At 41.0% G+C, this 22,935-nt stretch overlaps 1 long non-coding RNA gene and 1 pseudogene across 6 annotated transcripts in view; one reads left to right on the top strand and one right to left on the bottom strand.

Moving 5' to 3' along the window:
• The window catches only part of LOC118148988 (uncharacterized), an 86,327-nt gene that overhangs the window by 14,464 nt on the left and 48,928 nt on the right, over positions 1–22,935 (top strand). For 4 of the 6 annotated variants that reach the window (XR_013528761.1, XR_013528765.1, XR_013528764.1 and 1 more), the window contains 2 exons: positions 16,800–16,961; positions 18,761–18,858. The exons of 1 other annotated variant lie outside the window; for it this stretch is intronic. This is a non-coding gene — a long non-coding RNA (uncharacterized LOC118148988). The remainder of the gene's footprint in view (positions 1–16,799; positions 16,962–18,760; positions 18,859–22,935) is intronic. One more of the 6 variants, XR_013528762.1, reaches the window with a different exon arrangement.
• LOC100391777 (elongation factor 1-alpha 1 pseudogene) lies at positions 8,951–16,343 on the bottom strand (annotated as a pseudogene).

The following is a 22,935-nucleotide window of genomic DNA, read 5'->3' as shown; positions in this document are numbered from 1 at the left end:
CCGGCAGACATATTCTTAACATACCACACATATACACACAGATACACAGAGGAATGAGCTCTGTTCTGCTGTAAGCAAGTAATGGTACTGCTAGCCAGTGAATAGTAGGTGATGTTAGAACAGGACTTTGTAACCCTGAACACACAGACCAGAGGAATACATTATTACCGTCCCAATTTTACATGTAAGGAAACTGACGCCCAGAACAGTTAAAATAAGCTGCCCAAAGTTACACTATCAGTAAAAGGTTATATGCTATTTATTAATAATAACCTTTGTGTGTAGCTTCTAGGGCAAAAAAATAATAACCTTTGTGTGTGTACAAAGGGTTTTGTGGTTACTGATTAGATATCAGGCCATTCTATAGAACAGGCAGGAGAGAGCATATCATCACCATCTTCATCATCCTTATCTTACCAATGACTAACCTCAAAGTGGTTAGTTCAGGCTGGCTTGTAAGTAAAGGAGCAGGGTTCAGGTCAGGTCTTTTAATATAACCCTTGCAGTGTCCCCTAAGGAACACTTGGAAGATTGAAGATCCAGCAATACCTTTCACTTCACAAGTGTTGGCTCTTCCAAATGGTCTCTGCTGGGTGAGAGAGAGAGGAGTCCTGACAGGCAGCAGTCTGGCAGAAGGTGGAGGAGACCTCTCTTCAAATCTCACCACAACCACAGAGCTCGTCCAATCCTGCTGTGCCCAGTGTGGCGGTGCCTTTCATAGGGCTGGCTGCACTCAGAATTAAGTCTTCCAGAGCATGGCCTGCTGTCGGCCAGGCAGTGGGACAGCAAAGCCAAGAAAGCACAGGGCATGTGTGACTGTGGACTAGCTGGCGATGCAGGAGGCAGGGTAGAGATGGCTTTAAAGACATTCTACTCTGAGACTCTGTTATCAAGCTAAAGGGAGCTTGCTGCCCAATGCACTAGAAGCCAATACTATGATACCAGGTTTGTTTGTTTGTTTGTTTGCTTGTTTGTTTGTTTGTTTTGAGACGGAGTTTCGCTCTTGTTACCCAGGCTGGAGTGCAATGGCGCGATCTCAGCTCACCGCAATCTCCACCTCCTGGGTTCAGGCAATTCTCCTGCCTCAGCCTCCCGAGTAGCTGGGATTACAGGCACGCGCCACCATGCCAAGCTAATTTTTTGTATTTTGAGTAGAGACGGGGTTTCACCATGTTGACCAGGATGGTCTCGATCTCTTGACCTCGTGATCCACCTGCCTCGGCCTCCCAAAGTGCTGGGATTACAGGCGTGAGCCACCATGCCCGGCCAATACCAGGTTTTGAGAGAAGAAAGCCTTCTTACTGGAAGTTAACTCACAAGGAGACAGGAGTGTCAAGCTCAAATCTGTCTCTCTGTGCTGGCTTCAAGGTGGTATTTTTATAGGAAAAAGTTCAGGGGGTGGATTTTGAGATTAGCAGGTGATTGGTGGATGAAAAGTGGAGGTCTGGAAAGTCTCTGGGCACGTGCAGTTGTCTCTTCATGGTACCTCATGGAACACATGTACAAATTCAAGGGGAGTTAGTATGAAACCTGGTGTAAATTCAGGCTGGTGATGTCAGCAAGCTGCTTCTGAACAGACTTGCACTGGCCACATTGATTCCAATTGATGCTAGTCACTTACTCTATCTCGTAATCGGAGAGAGTTTCAGTGTTTCAGCAAGTTGTTTCTTTTCTTATCTGCCGTCCTGCAAACTCAAGTACTCCTGTTAGTTACTGGTTTCTTTTAAGTTTTGAGGCACAGATTCATTTCCGACTTGACAGCCTCCTGGGTTAACGATAATAATCAGGGAAGACTTTTTCGTGAATAAGTGAGAAAATGCTGAATAAGTACCTAGCTCACAGTAGGTGTCTAAAAACCGAAGTGTTCCTTTCTCCCTTTCCACGGATTCCTCCTATTCTCATCATTTCAACTCAGTGTTTCTTTTATTGATACATAATAGATGTACATATTTTCAGAGTATGTGTGATAATTTGATACACTCACACAATCGAATCAAGGTTGATGAGGTAGCTATCATCTTTTTTTTCTACAACTTTGTTTTAAGTTCAGGGGTACACGTGCAGGTTTGTTACATGGGTAAACACGTGCTGTGTGGTTTGCTGCACAGATCATGTTATCACCTAGGTATTAAGCCCAGCATCCGTTAGCTGTTCTTGATGCTCTCCTTCCCCCACCTCCCACCCCCAACAAGCCCCAGTAGGTGTTGTTCCCCCACATGTGTCCTTGTCTTCTCATCATTCCGCTCCCACTTACAAGTGAGAACATGTGGTGTTTGATTTTCTGTTCCTATGTTAGTTTGCTGAGGATAACAGCTTCCAGCTCCATCCATGTCCCTGCAAAAGACATGATCTTGTTCCTTTTTATGGCTGAATAATATTCCATGGTGTACATGTACTACATTTTCTTTATCTAGTCTGATGGGCAGTTGGGTTGATTCCATATCTTTGTTATTGGGAATAGTGCTGCAATTAACATATGTGTGCATGTATCTTTATAATAGAATTATTTACATTCCTTTGGGTAATGGGATTGCTGGGTCAAATGGTACTTCTGCCTCTAGATCTTTGAGGAGTTTCTACACTGTCTTCTACAATGGTTGAACTAATTTACACAGGCGCTGACGGTGTAAAAGCATTTCCATTTCTCCACAAGCTCACCAGCATCTATTGCTTTTGGCTTTCTAGTAATTGCCATTCTGACTGGCATAGGATGGTATCTCAATGTGGTTTTGATTTGCATTTCTCTAATGACCAGTGATGTTGAGCTTTCTTTTCATGTGTTTGTTAGCTGGATTTGGTTTGCCAGCTGTATAAATGCCTGGATTTGGTTTGCCAGTATTTTTATTGAGGATTTCTGCATCAATGTTCATCAGGGATATTGGCCTGACGTTTTCTTTTTTGTGGTATCTCTGCCGGGTTTTGGTATCAGGATGATACCAGCCTCATAAAAAGAGTTAAGAAGGAGTCCCTCCTTTTTAATTGTTTAAAAGAGTTTCAGTAGAAATGGTACAGCTCTTTTGTATGGCTGGTAGAATTCAGCTTTGACTCTATCTGGTTCTGGGCTTTTCTTTGGTTGGTAGACTATTTATTACTGCCTCAATTTCAGAACTCATTGTTGGTCTATTCAAGGATTCAATTTCTTCCTGGTTCAGTTTTGGGAGGGTGTATGTGTCCTGGAATTTATCAATTTCCTTTAGATTTTCTAGTGTGTGCATAGAGGTGTTTATAGTATTGCTTATATTTCTGTGATTGTTTATATTTTTGTGGGGTCAGTGGTAATATCCCCCTTATCATTTCTAATTATGTTTATTGGATTCTTTTCTCTTTTATCCTTTATTAGTCTAGGTAATAGTCGATCTATTTGATTAATTTTTCAAAACACTACTTCCTGGATTCATTGATTTTTTTTTTTTTTTGAAGAGTTTTTCATGTCTCTTTCTCCTTCATTTAAACTCTGATCTTGGTTATTTCTTGTCTTCTGCTAGCTTTAGGGTTTGTTTGCTCTTGTTTCTCTAGTTCTTTTAGTTGTAATCTTAGGTTGTTAACTTGAGATCTTTCTAGTTTTTTGTTGTGGACATTTAGTGCAATAAATTTCCCTTTTAACACTGCTTTAGCTGCATCCCTGAGATTCTGGTACATTGTCTCTTGGTTCTTAATAGTTTCAAAGAACTTCTTGATTTCTGCCTAATTTTATTATTTACCCAGGAGTTATTTGGGACCAGGTTGTTCAATATAGTTTTATGGTTTTGAGTGTATTTCTTAATCTTGAGTTCTAATTTGATTTTGCTGTGGTCTGAGAGACTGTTATGATTCAGTTCTTTTGCACTTTCTGAAGGGTTTACTTCTGATTATGTGATAATTTTTAGATTAAGTGCCATGTGGTGATGAGAAAAATCTATATTCTATTGTTTTGGCCTGAAGAGTTCTTTAGATATCTATCATTTCCACTTGATCCAGCGCTGAGTTCCGGTGCTGAATATCTTTGTTAATTTTCTGTCTTGATGATCTGTCTACTATTAACAGTGGGGTCTTAAAATTTCCCACTATTATTGTGTGGATGTTCAGATCTCTTTGTTGGGCCCTAAACTTGCTTTACAAACCTGGATGCTCCTGTATTGGATGCATATATATTTAGGATAGTTATCTCTTCTTGTTGAATCAAACTCTTAACCATTATGTGATGTCCTTCTTTGTCTTTTTTGATCTTTGGTTTAATGTCTGTTTTGTCAGAAACTAAGATTGCAACCCCTGCTTTTTTCTGTTTTCCATTTGCTTGATAAATTTTCCTGCATCCCTTTATTTTGAGCCTATTGTGTCTTTACATGTGAGATGGGTCTCTTGAAGACAGCATGCTGATGGGTCTTGGCTATTTAGCCAGGTTGCCACTCTGTGTCTTTTAATTGGGGCATTTATTTGGCCCATGTACATTTAAGGTTAATATTGTTATGTGTGAGTTTGATTCTGTCATCATGATGTCAACTGGTTATTTTGCAGATTTGTTGATGCAGTTGCTTTATAGTGTCACTGGTCTGTGCACTTCAGTGTGTTTTTGTAGTGGCTGGTAATGGCTTTTCCTTTTCACATTTAATGATTCCTTCAGGAGCTTTTGCAAGGCAGGCCTGGTGGTGACAAATTCCCTCAGCATTTGCTTGTCCAAAAATGACATCATTTATCCTTTGCTTATGAAGCTTACATTAGATTTCTGTATTTGAATGTTGGCTTGCCTTGCTAGGTTGGGAAAGTTCTCCTGGATGATATCCTAAAGTATGTTTTCTTCTGTGTAAGCAGCATATGGAAAAAGAAAATAAAGAAAAAGTATGCTTTCCAATTTGATTCGGTTCTCCATGTCTCTTTCAGATACCCTAATCACACCTAGGTTCAGTCTTTTTACATAATCCCATATTTCTCAGAGGTTTTGCTAATTGTTTATTATTTTTTCTTCATTTTTGTTTGTCTTATTTCAGAAAGATAGTGTTCAAGCTCTGAGATTCTTTTCTCTGCTTGGTCTATTCTGCTATTGATACTTGTGATTGCATTGTTCTCATGTTGTGTTTTTCAGCTCCATCAAGCCAGTTATGTTTCTCTCTAAACTGGCTATTCTGGTAATTAGCACCTGTATTGTTTTATTATGATAACATGCTTCTTTAGCTCAGCAAAGTTTTTTATTGCCCATCTTCTGAGCCTACTTCTGTCAATTCAGCCATCTTAGCCTCCACTCAGTTCTGTCCCCTTGCTGGAGAGCTGTTGTGGTCTTTTGGAGAAGAGGCACTCTGGCTTTTTGAGTTTTCAGAATTTTTTTGTTGATTCAGTCTCATCTTTGTGGGCTTATCTACCTCTGATCTTTGAGGTTGCTAACCTTTGAATGCATTTTTACGGGGTCTTTTTCGTTGATGTTGTTGTTGTTTTTCTTTTTGTTTTTTCTCTTAACATGCCATGAACTTAGCAACGGTAGGGCTGCTGTGGTTTCCTGGGGGTCCACTCCAGACCCTAGTCACCTCAGTTTTTTCTGTACCTGGAAGAATCACCAGTGAAGGCTGTGAAACAGCGAAGGTGACAGCCTGCTCTTTCCTCTGGAAGGTCTGTTCCAGGTGGATACGGACCTTTTCCTAGACTGAATGCTCTTAACGGAGGTGTCTGGAGACTCCTGTTGGGAGGTTGCACTCAGTAGGAGGAACGGACTTAGGGACACACTTACGGAAGCAGTCTGGCTGCTTTTTGGTAGAGAAGGTTTGCTGTGTTGATGAGGGTACTCTTCTTTGTCCAGATGCCTAGACTCTCCAGAGCTGGCCGGCTGGAACAGCTGAGTTGAGTGAACTGCAGATATGGATACCATCCCTGGCCCCCACCAAACTCCCTCCCAAGGAGATATCAGGTCTTTATAAGCCTTGCTGGAGTAACTAAAGGTTCCCCACAGAGAGGCCCCAGTGCCCCACCCAGTAAGGAGGAATTAATGGGGGTCTGCTTAAAGAGGCAGTCCGGGCACAATCTGGCAATGCAGATGTGCTGCCTTAGGGGGCCCCCTCCTTGTGCTGACCACCTACACTCTCCAGAGCCAGCAGGCAGGAATGCCGAGTTGACTGCACTATGGAAAGTGGCCACCTCTTCCCCAGAAACTTCTTCCTCTCTCAGGCAGGCTCAGCCTGTTGCCCCTGGCTGGCTGGAATTCTAAGCCGGTATGTCTTAACTTGTGAGGTACCATGGAAGTGGGGCCTGTAGAATGATACTGCTTGGCTTTCTGGATTTAGCCCCCTTCCTAGGGGAATGTATGAACAGATCTGCTGCCTTACCAGGGATTTCAGGGCTGGAGTATGTAAAAGTCTTGGATCTCTGTGAGTTCCTGAGTGGCTGCTCTGCCAAGACTCCACACAGCTCTGTGTATAGGACTCAAGGCTCTGTGGTGTGAGCTACGAGGGGATCTCCCAGTCGGTGGGTTGCAAAGATCTGTGGGAGAAGCATGGTTTCCTGGGCAGGGTTGCACGATCACTCACTACTTCCTTTGGCTTCGGGTGGGGGTTCCTTTGTCTTTGTGCTACTTCCGGGCAGGCCATTGCCCCCACCTGCTTGTCTTCATCCTCCTTAGTCAAGTTGATTGTCTAGTCAGTCCCAGTGTGAGAACCTGGATATTTCAGCTGGAGGTGCTGAATCCACTTGCTGCTTTCCTTAGTCTCTGTGAGTGCTGTGGACCACAGCTGCTCATATTCAGGTATCACCACTCCAGGACAAGCCACTGAGTAAGGGGTAGGGATGCTCACGGTAGAAACCACAAAGCAGCTCATCCTGCTCAGCACCTCACTTACTATTTTACCAGAGAGACAGGTGAGGAGCAGATCCTGAGTGGGTTTCCCTCAACGTCTGCGGTCTCTTTCTAACTAGCTGCAGGAATCCTTGGCTATCTGTCATCTTAAATATTTCCTTTTCTTCACACTAGGAACATTCAAATTATTGTTTTGCAGCTATTTTGAATTGTTCAATTGATTAATGTTAACTGTAGTCCCCTTGATGGTCTGTTGACTACCATGTCTTACATCTTCTCGCTAACTGTATATTTGTATCCATTAACTAACCTATCTTCATTCCCCCTTTCCCAGCCTCTGGTAACCACCGGTCAACTTTCTATCTGCATAAAATCCACTTTTATAGCTCTCACATACGAGTGAGAACATGTGATATGTGCCTTTCTGTGCTTGGCTTCTTTTACTTAACATAATGACATCCAGTTCCATCCATGTTGATGCAGGTGAATCCTGGTGATGCTGTCACCATTGATATGGTTCCTGTCAAGACCACGTGTGTTGAGAGCTTCTCAGACCATCCACCTCTGGGTTGCTTTACTCTTGGTGGTATCAGACAGACACTTGCTGTGGGTGTCGTTGAGAGCTTCTCAGACCATCCACCTCTGGGTTGCTTTACTCTTGGTGGTATCAGACAGACACTTGCTGTGGGTGTCGTTGAGAGCTTCTCAGACCATCCACCTCTGGGTTGCTTTACTCTTGGTGGTATCAGACAGACACTTGCTGTGGGTGTCATCCAAGCAGTGGACAGGAAGTCTGCTGATACCTCTTTGATATGTTCATTTCCTTTCTTTTGGATATACATGCAATGGTGAAACTGCTGGATCATCTGGTAATTCTATTTTTTAGTTTTTTGTTTCATCTGTTATTTCCGTTCTTTTTTATTGTTCTCATTAAATTTTTTTAATGGGTCTCAAAGTTCTGTGACAGATTTTTGGTCAAGTTGTTTCCCTTAAAAAGTAGTGATTTTAAAAACTAACAACTTACAACTGCCACACACAGAAAAGAAAACCAAAGTAGTCCACAAAACATTCTTCTCCTTTCCTTCTGAAGGGTTTACAATGCATTCCTATCATTAACCAGCATTAGCAAATGACAGGATTTCATTTTTTTTCATACCTGAATAACAATTCATTGTGTATATATACCGGTTTTCTTTATTGATTCATCCACTGAGAGACCCTTAGATCAATTCCATATTTTGGCTATTGTGAAGAGTGCCACAATAAACATGGGAATGCAGATACCTCTTTGATGTGGTGATTTCCTTTCCTTTAGATGTATACCCAGTAGTGAACAATAGTGAAATTGCTGGATCATATGGTAGTTCTATTTTTTAGCATTTTTTTTCCCCCTGAGATGGAGTCTTGCTCTATCACCCAGGCTGGAGTGTGCAATGGCACCATCTGGGCTCACTGCAACCTCCACCTCCCAGGTTCAAGTTATTCTCATGCTTCAGCCTCCTGAGCAGCTGGGATTACAGGCACCTGCCACCATGCCTGGCTAATTTTTTTTGTATTTTTTGTAGAGACAGAGTTTCACCGTGTTGGCCAGGCTGGTCTCAATCTCCTGACCCCAGGTGTGAGCCACTGCACTTGGCCTATTTTTTAGCTTTTTGAGGAAAAACTCCACACCATTTTCCATAATGGCTGTACTAATTTACCTTCCCATCAACAGTGTATGAGGGTTCCTCTTTCCCCTCATCCATGACAATATCTGTTATTTCATTTCTTTTTTTCTTATTAAACTTTTTAATGGGTCTCAAAATTCTGTGACAGATTTTTGTCAAGTTGTTTCCATTAAGAAGTACTGATTTCAGCTGGGCATGGTGGCTCATGCCTGTAATCTCAACACTTTGGGAGGCCAAGGCAGGCGGATCACCTGAGGCCAGGAGTTCCAGACCAGCCTGGCCAACATGGTGAAACCTTGTCTTTATAAAAGAAAAAAAAAGAAGTCTGTTTTTAAAAACTAATAACTTAAAGCTGCCACATGCATAAAAGAAAACCAAAGTAGTCCGCAAAACATTCTCCTTTCCTTCTGAAGGGTTTACAATGCATTTTTATCATTAACCAGTCTTTACTGCTAAACTTAAATGGTCAATTGAAACAAACACGTCTGAGATGTTCTTCTACCACTGATTAAGACCGGGGTGACAGGTATTACGGATAATATTCATTTAGCCTTCTAAGCTTTCTGGGCAGACTTGGTGACCTTGCCAGCTCCAGCAGCTTACTTGTCCACAACTGTCTCCCATCACGAACAGCAAAGCAACCCAGAGGTGTATAGTCAAGAAGCTCTCAACACACATGAGCTTGCCAGGAACCATATCAACGATGGCAGCATGATCATATTTCAAGAATTTGGGGCCATCTTCCAGCTTTTTATCAGAATGGCGATCAATCTTTTCTTTCTCTCAGCAAACTTGCATGCAATGTGAGCCGTGTAGCAATCCAGTACAGGGGCATAGCCAGCACTGATCTGGCCTGGATGGCTCAGGATAATCACCTGAGCAGTGAAGCCAGCTGCTTCCATTGGTGGGTTGTTCTTGCTGTCACCAGCAATGTTGCCACGATGAACATCCTTGACAGACACATTCTTGACATTGAAGCCCACATTGTCCCCAGGAAGAGCTTCACTCAAGGCTTCATGGTGCATTTCAGCAGATTTTACTTCCCTTGTAATGTTGACTGGAGCAGAGGTGACCACCATACCAGGTTTGAAAACACCAGTCTCCACTCAGCCAACAGGAACAGTACCGATACCACCAATTCTGTAGACATCCTGGAGAGGCAGGTGCAAGGGCTTGTCAGATGGACGAGTGGGTGGTAGGCTGCAATCCAGAGCCTCAAGCAGTGGGTTCCACTGGCGTTGCCATCCTTATGGGTGACTTCCCTTTGAACCAAGGCCTGTTAGCACTTAGCTCCACCATGTCATCATTGCAACCGGAAATGGAAACAAATGCTACTGTGTTGGAATTGTAGCTAGTTTCCTTAATGTGAGTGCTGACTTCCTTAGCGATTTCCTCATATCTCTTCTGGCTGTTGGGTGGCTCAATGGAATCCATTCTGTTAACACTGACAATTAGTTGTTTCACACCCAGTGTGTAAGCCAGAAGGGTATGCTCTCAGGTCTGCCCATTCGTGGAGATACCAGCTTCAAATTCACCAACACCAGCAGCGACAATCAGGACAGTGCAGTCAGCCTGAGATGTCCCTGTAATCATGTTTTTGATGAAGTCTCTGTGTCCTAGGGCATCCATGATAGTCATGTAGTACTTGCTGGTCTCAAATTTCCACAAGGAGATCTCAATGGTGATACCATGTTCACGCTCGGCTTTCAGTTTTCAAGACCCAGGCATACTTGAAGGAGCCCTTTCCCATGTCAGCAGCTTCCTTCTCAAATTTTTCAATGGTTCTTTTGTGGATGCCCCCGCATTTGTAGATCAGATGGCCAGTAGTGGTGGACTTTCCCGAATCTACATGTCTAATGACAACAGTGTCGATGAATTCCTTTCTTTTCCATTTTGGCTTTTAGGGGTAGTTTTCATGACACCTGTGTTCTGGCAGCAAACACATTATGAAAAAGCTCCTTTTCGATAAAAGCCATTTTAGCTGTGGTGAAGTAAGTTCTCATTGTACGTTTTTTGTCTGTTCTTTCTTCTCTCTCTCTCTTTCTTTCTCTCTCTTCCTTCCTTCCTTCCTTTCTTTTTTTTTTCTTTCTTTCTTTTCTTTCTTGGCTTGCTTTGCTGCTGAGGCTGGAGTACAGTGGCATGATCTCAGCTTACTACAACCTCTGTCTGCTGGGTTCAAGCGATTCTCCTGCCTCCACCTCCCAAATAGCTGGGATTACAGGTGCATGCCACCACACCTGGGTAATTTTTGTATTTTTAGTAGAGAAGGGTTTTTTCCCATGTTGGCCATGCTGATCTTGAACCCCTGACATCAAATGATCTGCCCACCTCAGCTTCCCAAAGTGCTGGGATTACAGGCATGAGCCACTGTGCCTCATTGTAGTTTCGATGTGCGTATCTCTTATGACTAGTGATGCTCAGCATTTAAAAAATACTTTTCTTGGCCATTTGTATGTCTTCTTTTGAGAAATGTCTATTCAGATCTTTCACCTTTCTCCCCGTTTTTTGAGAGACATGGTCTCATTCTGTAGCCCATGCTGGAGTGCAAGTGCCATAATCATAGGTCACTGTAACCTTGAAATCCTGGGCACAAATGATCCCTCTGCCTCAGACTCCCAAAGTGCTAGGATTATGGCCCATTTTAATATGTAATGATTTGCTTCTTTTCCTATTGTTTGAGCCCCTTATATATCCTGGTTATTAATTCTTTGTCTGAGGAGTAGTTCACATGTATTTCCTTCCATTCTCTGGTTGTCACTTCAGTTTGTTGATTGTTTTCTTTGCTGTGCAGAAACTTTTTAGTTTAATATAGTTTCAATTATCTGTTTTTGTTTTTGTGGCCAGTGCTTTTGAGGTCTTAGCTATAAAATCTTTGCCTACACAAATGTCCTTAAGTGTTGCTCCTATGTTTCCCTCTGGTGGCTTCATAATTTCATATAAAAGCCTTATATTTAAGTCTTTAATCTATCTAGAGTTGATTACAGTATATGGTGAGAGACAGGGATCTAGTAGCACCATTTATTGAAGAGACTCTTCTTTTCCCATTGGATGTTCTCAGTGCCTTTGTCAAAAATGAGTTGGTTGTAAATGTGTGGATTTATATCTGAGTTCTCTATTCTTTTCCATTGGTCTGTGTTTTTATGCCAGTACCATGCCGATATCGTGTTGTCGTATGTTTTAAAGTCAGATAGTGTGATGCCTTCAGCTTCATTCTTTTTGCTCAGGATTGCTTTGGATATTCAGCATTTTTTGTGGTTCTATACAAATTTTCACAATTTTTTTTTCTATTTCTGTAAAAAAAAAATCACTGGTATTTTGATACAGATAGCATTGAATTGAATCTATAAATCGTTTTGAGTAGTATTGTCATTTTAACAATAATAATTCTTCCTCCAATTCCTGAGCACAAAATATCCTTTTTTGTGTGTGTCTTCTTCAATTTCTTTCATCAGCATTTTATAATTTTTTTCTTTTTCTTTTTTGAGACTGATTTTCGCTCTTGTTACCCAGACTGGAATGCAATGGCATGATCTCGGCTCACCGCAACCTCTGCCTCCTGGGTTCAGGCAATTCTCCTGCCTCAGCCTCCTGAGTAGCTGGGATTATAGAGCACGTGCCACCATGCCCAGCTAATTTTTTGTATTTTTAGTAGAGACGGGGTTTCACCTTGTTGACCAGGATGCTCTCGATCTCTTGACCTCGTGATCCACCCGCCTCGGCCTCCCAAAGTGCTGGAATTATAGGCATGAGCCACCGCGCCCGGTCTTATAATTGTTTTATATAGAAGAAAATTCACAGAATCAATGCTACCCCTATCAAAATACCAGTGATATTCTTCACAAAAATGGGAAAAACAATGCTAAAATTTGTGTGAGACTACAAAAGATGCCAAATCAACAAAGCAATGCTGGGCAAAAATTTTCTTTCCATTTTTTGGGTTAAATTGATTTATAAGTATTTTTTATTCCTTGTAGCTATTATAAATGGAATTGCTTTCTTGTTTTTTTTCAGATTGTTTGCCGTTGCCATATGTAAATGCTGTAATGATGGTGAGGTAAATTCAGGAAGAGAATATAACAATTATAAATAAATATCTATGCGCCCAACACTGGGGCACCTATGTGTGTAAAGCAAATATTAATAGATCTAAAAGGGGAGATAGCTGCAATACAGTAATTGTAGGGACTTCAGCATCCCACCTCATATTGCATGCTGATTTTGTATCTTGCAACTTTACTGAATTCATGTATTAGTTCTAACACTTTTTGGAGTCTCTGTGTTTTTCTAAATATAAGATCATGCCCTCTGAGTACAAGGCTAATTTGACTTCTTCCTTTCCAATTTGGATGCTTTTATTTCTCTCTCTTTCCTGATTGCTCTGGCCAGGACTTCAAGTACTGTGTTGAATAAAAGTGGTAAAAGTGGGCATCCTTGTCCTGTTCCAGATTTTAAAGAACAGGCTTTCAATGTTTCCTGTTCAGTACAATGTTGGCTGAGGACTTGTCATATATGGTCATCTTCTTTAGATATTGTTCCTTCTATACCCAGTTTGCTGAGGGTTTTTATCATAAAGGGATGTTGAATTCTAGCAAATGCTTTTTCAGCATCTATTGAAATGATCATATTATTTTTGTTCTTGGTTTTGTAAATTAGGTGTATCACATTTATTTATTTGCATACATTGAAACATTCTTGCATCCTTGGAATAAATACCACTTAATCCTGGTGAATAATCTTTTTAAGGTGTTGTTGAATTCAGTTTGCTAGTATTTTATATATTTATTTATTTTGTGAGACACAGTCTCACTCTGGCACCCAGGCTGGAGTGCAGTGGCATGATCTTGGCTCACTGCACTAAACCAGTCCAAACCAGGACAGGTTCATTCCAGGATCAAGGGACAATCAAAACCTAACTACAGGATAACTGATCAATGATGGTTTTGAAGAAAGATCTTGATCAAAAGGTAAAATGTGAAAGTTGTCAGAATCAAAATGCAGTTGCTTAGAAAAGGGTTGGAAAAAACAACCCTGACAAACAGAGCCAGGGAAGTCTATGAAGGGAGAGTTCTCATGCATAAATGCCTACTAATAAGAACTATCACAAAAGATTGTGCAAAAGCCACAAGCTTGTAACAAGGCCATCACAACTTCACACAAAAAAACTGTCTTTGAGTATATCTGCCCAGCAACTGCCTGTTTAGCCTCAAACTAGCATCACCTTGTTATTGGTTATTGTAGCCAAGGATAATTATCTCAAAACAATTCTGTAATCCTCCTCATGTTTCCTTTAAAAACCTTTGTCTTTCTTTACCTACCTGAATAAGCACATGCACATAGTTTACTATGGCACATGTATTTCTATTGCGATGCTCCATTCCTGAATAAATATCTTTTTTTAGAGAGCCTCTCTGTTTATTATTTGAGAGCATAAAAGTGTTAATACCTACATAACTAAAGTTCAAGTGGGGAGAGAGAGAGAGAGAGAATAGAAAGGAAGAATTATTTGAATAAATAATGGAGATCTCTCAGGGTTAAAGAAAAGCCAGAGTGGCTGGAATGTCATAAGAAATGCAAGTAATGAGAGGAGTCAGGTAACGTGAGGAGGAATGGTGAACAGGAAAGATGGACAGGAATATAAAACCCTATATATTTTTATAGGGTTTTATATTCCATGTTGAAGAGTTTTTATGGTTGTTTTTCTTTCTAGAGGCGGACTGCATTTTATTTACTTATTTTTGTTTCTATTTATTTATTTTTTTGAGACAGGTTCTCACTCTGTTGCCCACTCTGTCACTACTCTCACACCACCACACCTGGCTAATTTTTGTATATATATATATTTTTTTTTGGTAAAGACAGGGTTTTACCATGTTGGTCAGGCTGGCCTCAAACTCCCAACGTCAAGCCATTTGTAGGAGGATTGCATTTTAAAATTAAGTTATAATTTACACACAGTGAAATTCACCCTTTATCTTTATTTATTTATTTATTGTCCTCCACCTCCACCCTCACCCTTTATATTTCTATGCTGCATCATGAGCATGTTGCTGAGCAGAAAAATAGAGAGACCCTCCAAATCTTTCTGAGTTTTGTTTTATACAACTCCAAACTTATATGGGAAGAATCTTAAAGAATTGGGCAGTAGCAATGATTTTTCCAATCTTCCATGAGAATGCCCTCTGTGGAGGGGGAGAAGGAACTCATGAAGACAAGAGGTCTGCATATTCTGGAGCCAGTGAGACACCAACTCCCACACACCAGCATTTGATGCAATCTTGGAATACAAGAGAGGACCCAGGACTAAATTAAGAATGTTAGGCCTTCTAAATTCTGTCACCTCCCTTTTCTTCTCACACTTCTGCCACCTTACTCTAATTTTGTTGGTATCAGATGGAAGTCCTACCAGTGCTCTTTGTTTTTTGATATGGATTTAAATTCCTGTCTGGAATCACTTGGGTTTAAAACCTGAAGAACTGCTGGGCGCGGTGGCTCAAGGCTGTAATCCCAGCACTTTGGGAGGCCAAGGCGGGTGGATCACGAGGTCAAGAGATCGAGACCATCCTGGTCAACATGATGAAACCCCGTCTCTACTAAAAATACAAAAAATTAGCTGGGCATGGTGGCGCGTGCCTGTAATCCCAGCTACTCAGGAGGCTGAGGCAGGAGAATTGCCTGAACCCAGGAGGCAGAGGTTGCGGTGAGCTGAGATCGCGCCATTGCACTCCAGCTGGGTAACAAGAGCTAAACTCCATCTCAAAAAAAAAAAAACCCCGAAGAACTTCCTTTAGTACTTCTTGTAAAGTGGAACTGCTAGCAACAAATTATCTTAGGTATTGTTTGTCTGGGAAAATCTTTATTTGGCCTTCATTTTTGAAAGACAGCTTTGCAGTATACAGGATTATTAGTTGACATTATTTTTCTTTGCACACATTGTATATATTATCCCACTGCCTTCTGGCTGCCATTGCTTCTGTTGGAAAGTCTGCTGTTGATTTTATTAACATTCTCGTGTAACTGACAAATAGTTTTTCTCTTGCTACTTTTAAGATTTTCCCTTTAGGCTGGGTACAGTAGCTCACGCCTGTAATCCCAGCACTTTGGAAGGCTGAGGTGGGTAGATCACTTGAGCCCAGGAGTTCAAGACCAGCCTTAGCAACATGGCAAAATGTGGTTTCTACTAAAAATACAAAAATTAGCTGGGCATGGTGGCGCGTGCCTGGAGGGATTACTTGAGAGGCTGAGGCAGGAAGATCACTTGAACTCAGGAGGTGGAGGTTGCAGTGAGCCAACGTTGCACCACTGGACTGTAGCCTGGGTGACAGAGGGAGGCCCTGTCTCAAAAAAAAAAATTTCCTCTTGTTTTTGACTTTCAGCACTTTTACTATGATTTTTCTGTTTGTGGATCTCTTTTCGTTTATCCTACTTATGTTAAGATTTCTGGGTTTATAGGTTATTGTGTATAAATTTGGGAAGTTTCCAGCCATGATATCTTCATTTTTTTCTTCTTCCTCTCTTCCACTCTTGTAGTCCTATTATGCATATGTTAGCAAACTTAATTCTATCCCATGTTTCTCTGAGATTCTGTTCATTTATCTTCCTGCTTTTTTCTATTTTTTGGCTTGCATGATATTTATCAATCTACCTTCAAGTTTGCTAATTCTTTCTTCTGTAAATTCAAATATATTATTGAATCCCGATAGTGAATTTTTATTTGTTACCGTATTTTCAAACTCCAGAATTTTCATTTTGTTGTTTTCAAAATAATTTCTTTTTATTGAATCTTTAGTTGATGCAAAATTGTCATCACGCTTTTCTTCCTTAATCATGTTTTCCTTCAGTTCTGTGAACATATTTATAATAGTTACTTTGAATTTGAATGGTTCTGAATTTGGATCTGACATCTGGTTGCTCTCATAGGCCATTTATGTTGCCTGTTTTTGTTTTTTAATGTGGCGTATGATCACACCTTACTGTTTCTTTGTATACCTTGTTATTTTTTGTTGGAAATTTTACCTTTCAGATTATGTATTATATGAATTCTGGGTACCAGTTTCTCCACCCCAGGAGCTTGCTATTGTTATTTGTTTATCTGTTTATTTGCTCTCTGGATTACATCAGTAAAGTTTAAACACTCTCCCCTAACCCCCACAGTGTTAACGAAGTCTCTGATGTTGCTCCTCAGAAAGACACAGTTTCGGGTCTGCCTTCAGTCATCCTCAGTGACAGCGCTATTAGAAAAGGTCATTTCCCTTTCTCTGAGCACACCTAGGTGTTAATCTTCACTAATTGCCTGCCAATAGCTCTACTGTTTTAAACAATGCCCTGGGGCATAAATTGCTTCACAGTGTAAGCCAATGAAATTGTATTTCCTTTTAAAGAATAGTTCCTGAGGTCAGTGTTTGATGTTGACTCTCTCCCGGAAAAGCTCCTATCAGCCGCCTTTTTCCCTGCCTCTTTCTGAAGCAGACTCGTCTGGGTTAACACCGAGGTTCTTTGGCTCATGGTCATGGAGATCAAGAACACGGACACACACACACAGGGTGAGTTTAGAGCGGAAATTTAATAGGCAAAAGGAAAAGAACAGCTCTTTGCTACAGATAGGGTCGCATATGGGTTGCCATACTGCAGTAAAATGTAAGGGGTTTTATAAATGAGCTAGTGAGGAGCGGGTATCTTATCTATTTAGGGCATGAAAGACTGCTTAGGATCAGGTGTGCCATCTGCATAGAGCAGAATCTCTGGCAACCCCATGCCACTCTTTTATCATGCAGGTGGGTTCTTAGCTTGGCCTACTCCATGCTGCTTGTCTCCTTCCCACTGTGCATGTGTTAAAAAGAGGAGGGGGAGTTTCTATGCCTGGTCTTAGGTACCTCCTTGCAGCTGCAGGCATCCCCCAACCCCCACCCATGCAAACTTCCAGCTTTCTTATCTTAGTGTGCTCCCTAAAAAGGGAAAGGAATGTGCTCAGTAAGGACCACTATTGTTACTGGGACTCATCACATGTATGTGAAGTTTGGTGATTACCCAGAAAGCACTCTCTCTGTGCTAGAGTTTATTATCTAGATTTTACAGCCTGATCTTCCAGACTCCAGCTGCGTGACTCCTAAACCATAATTTCTTATCTTGCGGGTAATTTGTTAGTCCTACAAAGGCAGTCTAGTCCACAGGCAAGAAAGAGTTCTGTTCTGGGAAAGGACTGTTACCATCTTTGTTTTACACTGCGAGCTATAAACTAAACTTCTCCCAAAATTAGTTCAGCCTACGCCCAGGAAGGAACAAAGACAGCTTCAAGGTTAAAAGCAAGATAAGGTCAGTTAGGTTAGATCTCTTTCACTGTCTCAGTCATAATTTTGCAAAGGTGGTTTCAAGAAGCTGTGGAGAGAAGACCTGTACTTTTTTAGCTCTAGCAGTCGAGTGGAGTCTCCACCATACTGAGCTGGGGGGAGGGGTCTCAGCTACCATAGACTTTTGCTCTCTTTCATCAAATTTTCACAGGTTTTTTTGAATAGATGTTTCTTCATTTGTTCTTTGTAATTGGAACCATTTCCAGAGACTTTAAATGACTACTTTTCTTTGTCATTTCCACCAGTTTCATTGGGAAGCAGGTCAGCAAAGCTGAAAGAAAGTCATGAAAGAAGTCAGTCTTTTTCTTGTGATGTTTTGCAGATCACACTTCCCTAGCCCAGGAAGTCACTTCTTCACGCCATATCTAATGGGATCAAATTTCAGTTCAAGAGTGCAGCGTCTAAGAACATGCTTGGGCACTAGTTTTCATGGAATGACTTTAAGCCGTTGGCTCTGTGAGGGTGCTGTTGAATAAAAATAACAAAATAACCTTCTTTTTAGTAAGATCTTCTTACAAGTGACTTAAACAATAGTTGTGTAAAACTTAAAATGGTGAAATATGCACACATTCAGAAAAGTACACAAAATAACAGTATATTTCCCGGTTAACACCTGTGTAGCCGCTACCCAGATCAAAAAACATAATATTGCCAGCATCCCAGAAGCCCCCAGTTCCCTGTTTCGGCTACCACCTCATTCTTTCCCTGCCCCACCTGCTACCCAGTGTCCTGACTTCTGCAGTGATTTTGTCCTTGCTTTTCTTTGTAGTTCATCCCCTCCTAAGCGTATATTTTTAAGCATTATAGTTTAGTTGCCCACTTTTTAAACTTCATATAAATGAAATCATATAATGTATTTCTTTTTGTGTCTGCCTTCTTATGGTAAACATCTTGTCAGATGTGTTTATGATTTTTTTTTTGTTTAGGTGCAATTGTTTATTATTTATTTATTTATTTATTTATTTTTTGACTTGGACTCTTGCTCTGTCACCCAGGCTGGAGTGCAGTGGTGTCATCTCAACTCACTGAAGACTTCGCTTCCTGGGTTCAAGCAATTCTCCTACCTCAGCCTCCTGAGTAGCTGGGATTACAGGTATATACACCACCATGCTTGGCTAATTTTTGTATTTTTAGTAGAGATGGATTTTGCCATGTTGGCCAGGCTGGTCTCGAACTCCTGATCTCATGTAATCCACCTGTCTTGGCCTCCCAAAGTGCTGGGATTACAGTTGTGAGCCACTGTGCCCAGCCTAATTTTTATTTTCTAGAGACAGGGTTTCATTATATTGCCCAGGCTTGTCTCAAATTCCTGGCCCAATTTATCCTCCTGCTTTGACCTGCCAAAGTGATAGGATTATGGGCATGAGCTACCATTCCCAGGCCATAACTGCAATTTTTAAATAGCTATTTCTATTGTTATTTCAGCAATTGTTATTTCTGATTGAAGTTAGCATTCCTACTATTGATGGGATATTGTTAGACATTATTTTCAGTTTGGGGCTTACATTTGTTTCCTATGATTGCTGAAACAAAGTGCTACATATCAGATGACTCAGAACAATAGAAATGTATTGTTTCAAAGTTCTAGAGGGTAGAAGTCTGAAATCAAGGTATTAGCAGGACTACGCTCCTTCTGAAGCCTGTAGCGGAATCCGTCCTTGACTCTTCCTAGTTTCTGCAGGTTCGCTGGCAATGCTTGATGTTCTCATGTGGGCAACTGCATAACTCAAATCTCTGCCATCCTTGTTACATGTATTCTGCCTGTGTGTCTTTACCTCATCTTCCCTTGCATGTGCCTGTGTCCACATTTTATAAGAACACTAGTCACAGTGGACTAGGGTCTACCCTAATGGCCTCATCATAACTTGGTTAGATTTGCAAAGACCCTGTGTCCAAATAAGGTCATATTCTGAAATACCAGGGAATAAGACTTCATCATATTTTCTTTTGTGGGAGTGGGGGGCACAATTCAACCCATAAAAGAGCTGTTATGAATCATGTTCCTATAAGAATTCTTGGTGCACACATGCATACATTTTCATTGGATTTATACCTAAGATTGGAATTTGTAGGTCATAGGTGATATGTATCTTCAGCTTTTGTAGATATTGCCAAATAGTTTTCCAAAGTGGTTGGATCATTTTATAGTCTCACAGCAGTGTGTAAGTGTTCCCTTCTTTTATATCCTTTCCAACACTTAATATTGTCAGTCTTTTAAATTTTAGCCATTCTGGTAGGTTTGTAGTGATATTTTATCATGACTTTAATGTGTATTTCCTGGTTATTAGTGAAGTTGAGCATATATTCATTCACTTTTTGACCATTTAGACATCCTCTTTCAAAAATTGTCTGCTGATATTCCCTGCCATTCTTCCACTGATTATCTCTCTTTTTCATATATGTATGTAGAAGGTCTTTATTTAGTTTAGACATGCATGTCTCCTAGGAATCAAGTCTCAATGAGTCTCTAATATTTCTACCCATCTGAGCAAAGGCATAGACAGCTTTTGTTCTGGACCAACTATTCTCAGCTCTTAGTACAGCAAAATGTCTTGTAAGATACTGTCCCTTTTTGGAGTGAGGAAAGATTTCCCTGCTGTCATCAAAATAAGATCTCCCTCCAGGGCAAAGATTGGTCAGGTTTGCTAGCAGTTCCTTTAAAAGACTGGGTTTCCAAAACATGAGTTTCCGTGATTGTAATGCATGCCCACTGCATGCACAACATCCACAGGGGGGTCAAGGGGAGCTGATATCTTAAATCTCCTGCTAAACACCCTATATTTTACTTTTAATTTTTTGTGAGAATTTTATAACTTTCTTTTAAAAAGTAATACATTTATATTGCTGACAGTTCAGAAACTATGGATGAGCAAAAGGAATCTTCCTGTATTGCCCATTTGGAGACTACAGAATGGCATAGAGAGAAAAATGTGTCAAAACTTTATTCAAATAAATTAATTTCAGAATGAACACCCAGGGTTAGGACAGACTTAACAAACCTATAAATTTTAATACTGTCTAGAGAAAATCAGTAACTATGAGACACTGCCAGGTTAGATTCTCAAATGCCTTTGGGATCACCAAAGACAAGTTATATAATGTGGGATCTTAATCTGTTTTACAGAATATATAAAATCCGTTGAAAAGCCAGAGGTTCTCTATTATATATGGCTATGCAACTGAACTAAAGACATTCTTCAGTTATTCTTGTTAAGAGAGAGTTTACATATTATTATGGGAAACAGAAGGAGGCAATTGCTGGCAGATATATAGATAAGGATTGTGCAGGAATAATTCCGTCTGAGTGAAATGGCTCAGAGAAAAGGCAAGTTGCCTCTTTGTTACCAAGCGGTGAATGTAATTTGCAGGTTGAATGCTATAATCAAGAACAAATGACTCTTGACTACAAATCAATCCCCCTCCTGTTTTCTTCTTTCTCTCTCTGCCCCCCCCCCCCCCGCTCCCACCATTCTCTCTCTCTCCTTTCTCTCTTCTCTCTCTCTCTCACTTCTCCCATTCCAAGGTCTGAGTCTGCTTGTCTACTTTTGTCTGTGACAGGCTGGCTATCCAAAGAAACAGATTCTGAGATGGAGACTAGTGAGCAGGAAGTTTATTTTAAAGTGCTTTTGCAATCAACACCTGGGAAAGAAAGGGAGAGGAAGAAAGCAGGATTGAGCAGAGGGAGAGCTACACCGTAGTCTCAGCAGAAACTTCAGCAGACTCTATCCTTGGAAACAATTCCAAGTTGCAGTGAGGAGCTGGGACTTTATACCTTCCACTGGTTATGGGATGCAGGCCACCCTGTAAAGGTGGCAGTGAGGAACTCACCAAAGGGACTGAGAGCTCAGCAATGCCTGCTGGTGGCTCTCCCAGCAGCTGGACTAATACATTCTTTATTCTGAACATCATAGCTTCTACCACTCTGTCTTTTGGTTAACAGAAGTCATTAACTTATTTGGTTAGCTTCTATTAACCAAAAGACAGGGTGCAGCCAAACTTCATTTATGGTTTGTGTTTCTGGATCTCATTTATGACATCTTATTTCCTTGTACTAAAGTCATTAAGATTTTTTATTATTTGAAAATTTTATTTTCATTTTTATGTCTTGTCTCTACTTGGTACTTTGCATTTAAAAAATAAATTCTGATTTTTTAAATTTTCGACAGTCTCGCCCTGTCGCCAGGCGCCAGGCTGGAGTGCAGTGTCGGGATCTTGGCTCACTATAACCTCCGCCTCTCGGGTTCAAGCAATTCTCCTGCCTCAGCCTTCCGAGTAGCGAGGACTACAGGCGCGCACCACCATGCCCAGTTAATTTTTTTTTTTTTTTTGAGACAGAGTTTTGCTCTTGTTGCCCAGGCTGGAGTGCAATGGCGCGATCTCGGCTCACCGCAACCTCCGCCTCCTGTGTTCAGGCAATTCTCCTGCCTCAGCCTCCCGAGTAGCTGGGATTACAGGCACGTGCCACCATGCCCAGCTAATTTTTTGTATTTTTAGTAGAGATGGGGGTTTCACCATGTTGACCGGGATGGTCTCGATCTGTTGACCTCGTGATCCACCTGCCTCGGCCTCCCAAAGTGCTGGGATTACAGGCGTGAGCCACCGCGCCCGGCCTGCCCAGTTAATTTTTAAATTTTTAGTTGAGATGCGGTTTCACCATATTGGCCAGGCTGGTCTGAAACTCCTGATGTCAGGTGATCCTCTGCCTTGGCCTCCCAAAGTGCTGGGATTACAGGAGTGAGCCACTGTGCCTGGCCAAGTTTTTTCTTTATCTAGGTAAACAGAGAAAGCATAGTTACTTATTTTGTTTTGTTTTGGGGTTTTTGTTTGTTGGTTGGTTTTTTGAGATAAGAGCCTGCTATGTTGCCTTGGCTAGAGTGTGATGAGTGGCTATTCACAGGTGTGATCCAGCTACTGAGCATGAGAACTTTGACCTCCTTCATATCCGACTTGGGTGAGATCACTCCTCCTCAGCATAGTTGTTTTTAAATTTTAATTTTGCCCATCTGTATCTGTTGCTCCTGTAGTTCTGCCCCTGTTTTTTGCTTCTAGTCTTTCTTGTTTGTGGTGTCCTGTCTCTCCGTGTGCCTGGATATTTTTATCTTGTGCCAAAAACACAATAAAAATTTTCAAAAATAATTAGAAAACTGTAGTCATGACTGAGGTATAGAAT

This window comes from Callithrix jacchus, chromosome 17 (genome assembly GCF_049354715.1).
Source record: "Callithrix jacchus isolate 240 chromosome 17, calJac240_pri, whole genome shotgun sequence".
NCBI classification, from domain to species: Eukaryota; Metazoa; Chordata; class Mammalia; order Primates; family Cebidae; genus Callithrix; species Callithrix jacchus.
The sequence above is the reverse complement of the archived record's forward strand: the minus strand, read 5'-3'. Positions and strand labels throughout refer to the sequence as shown.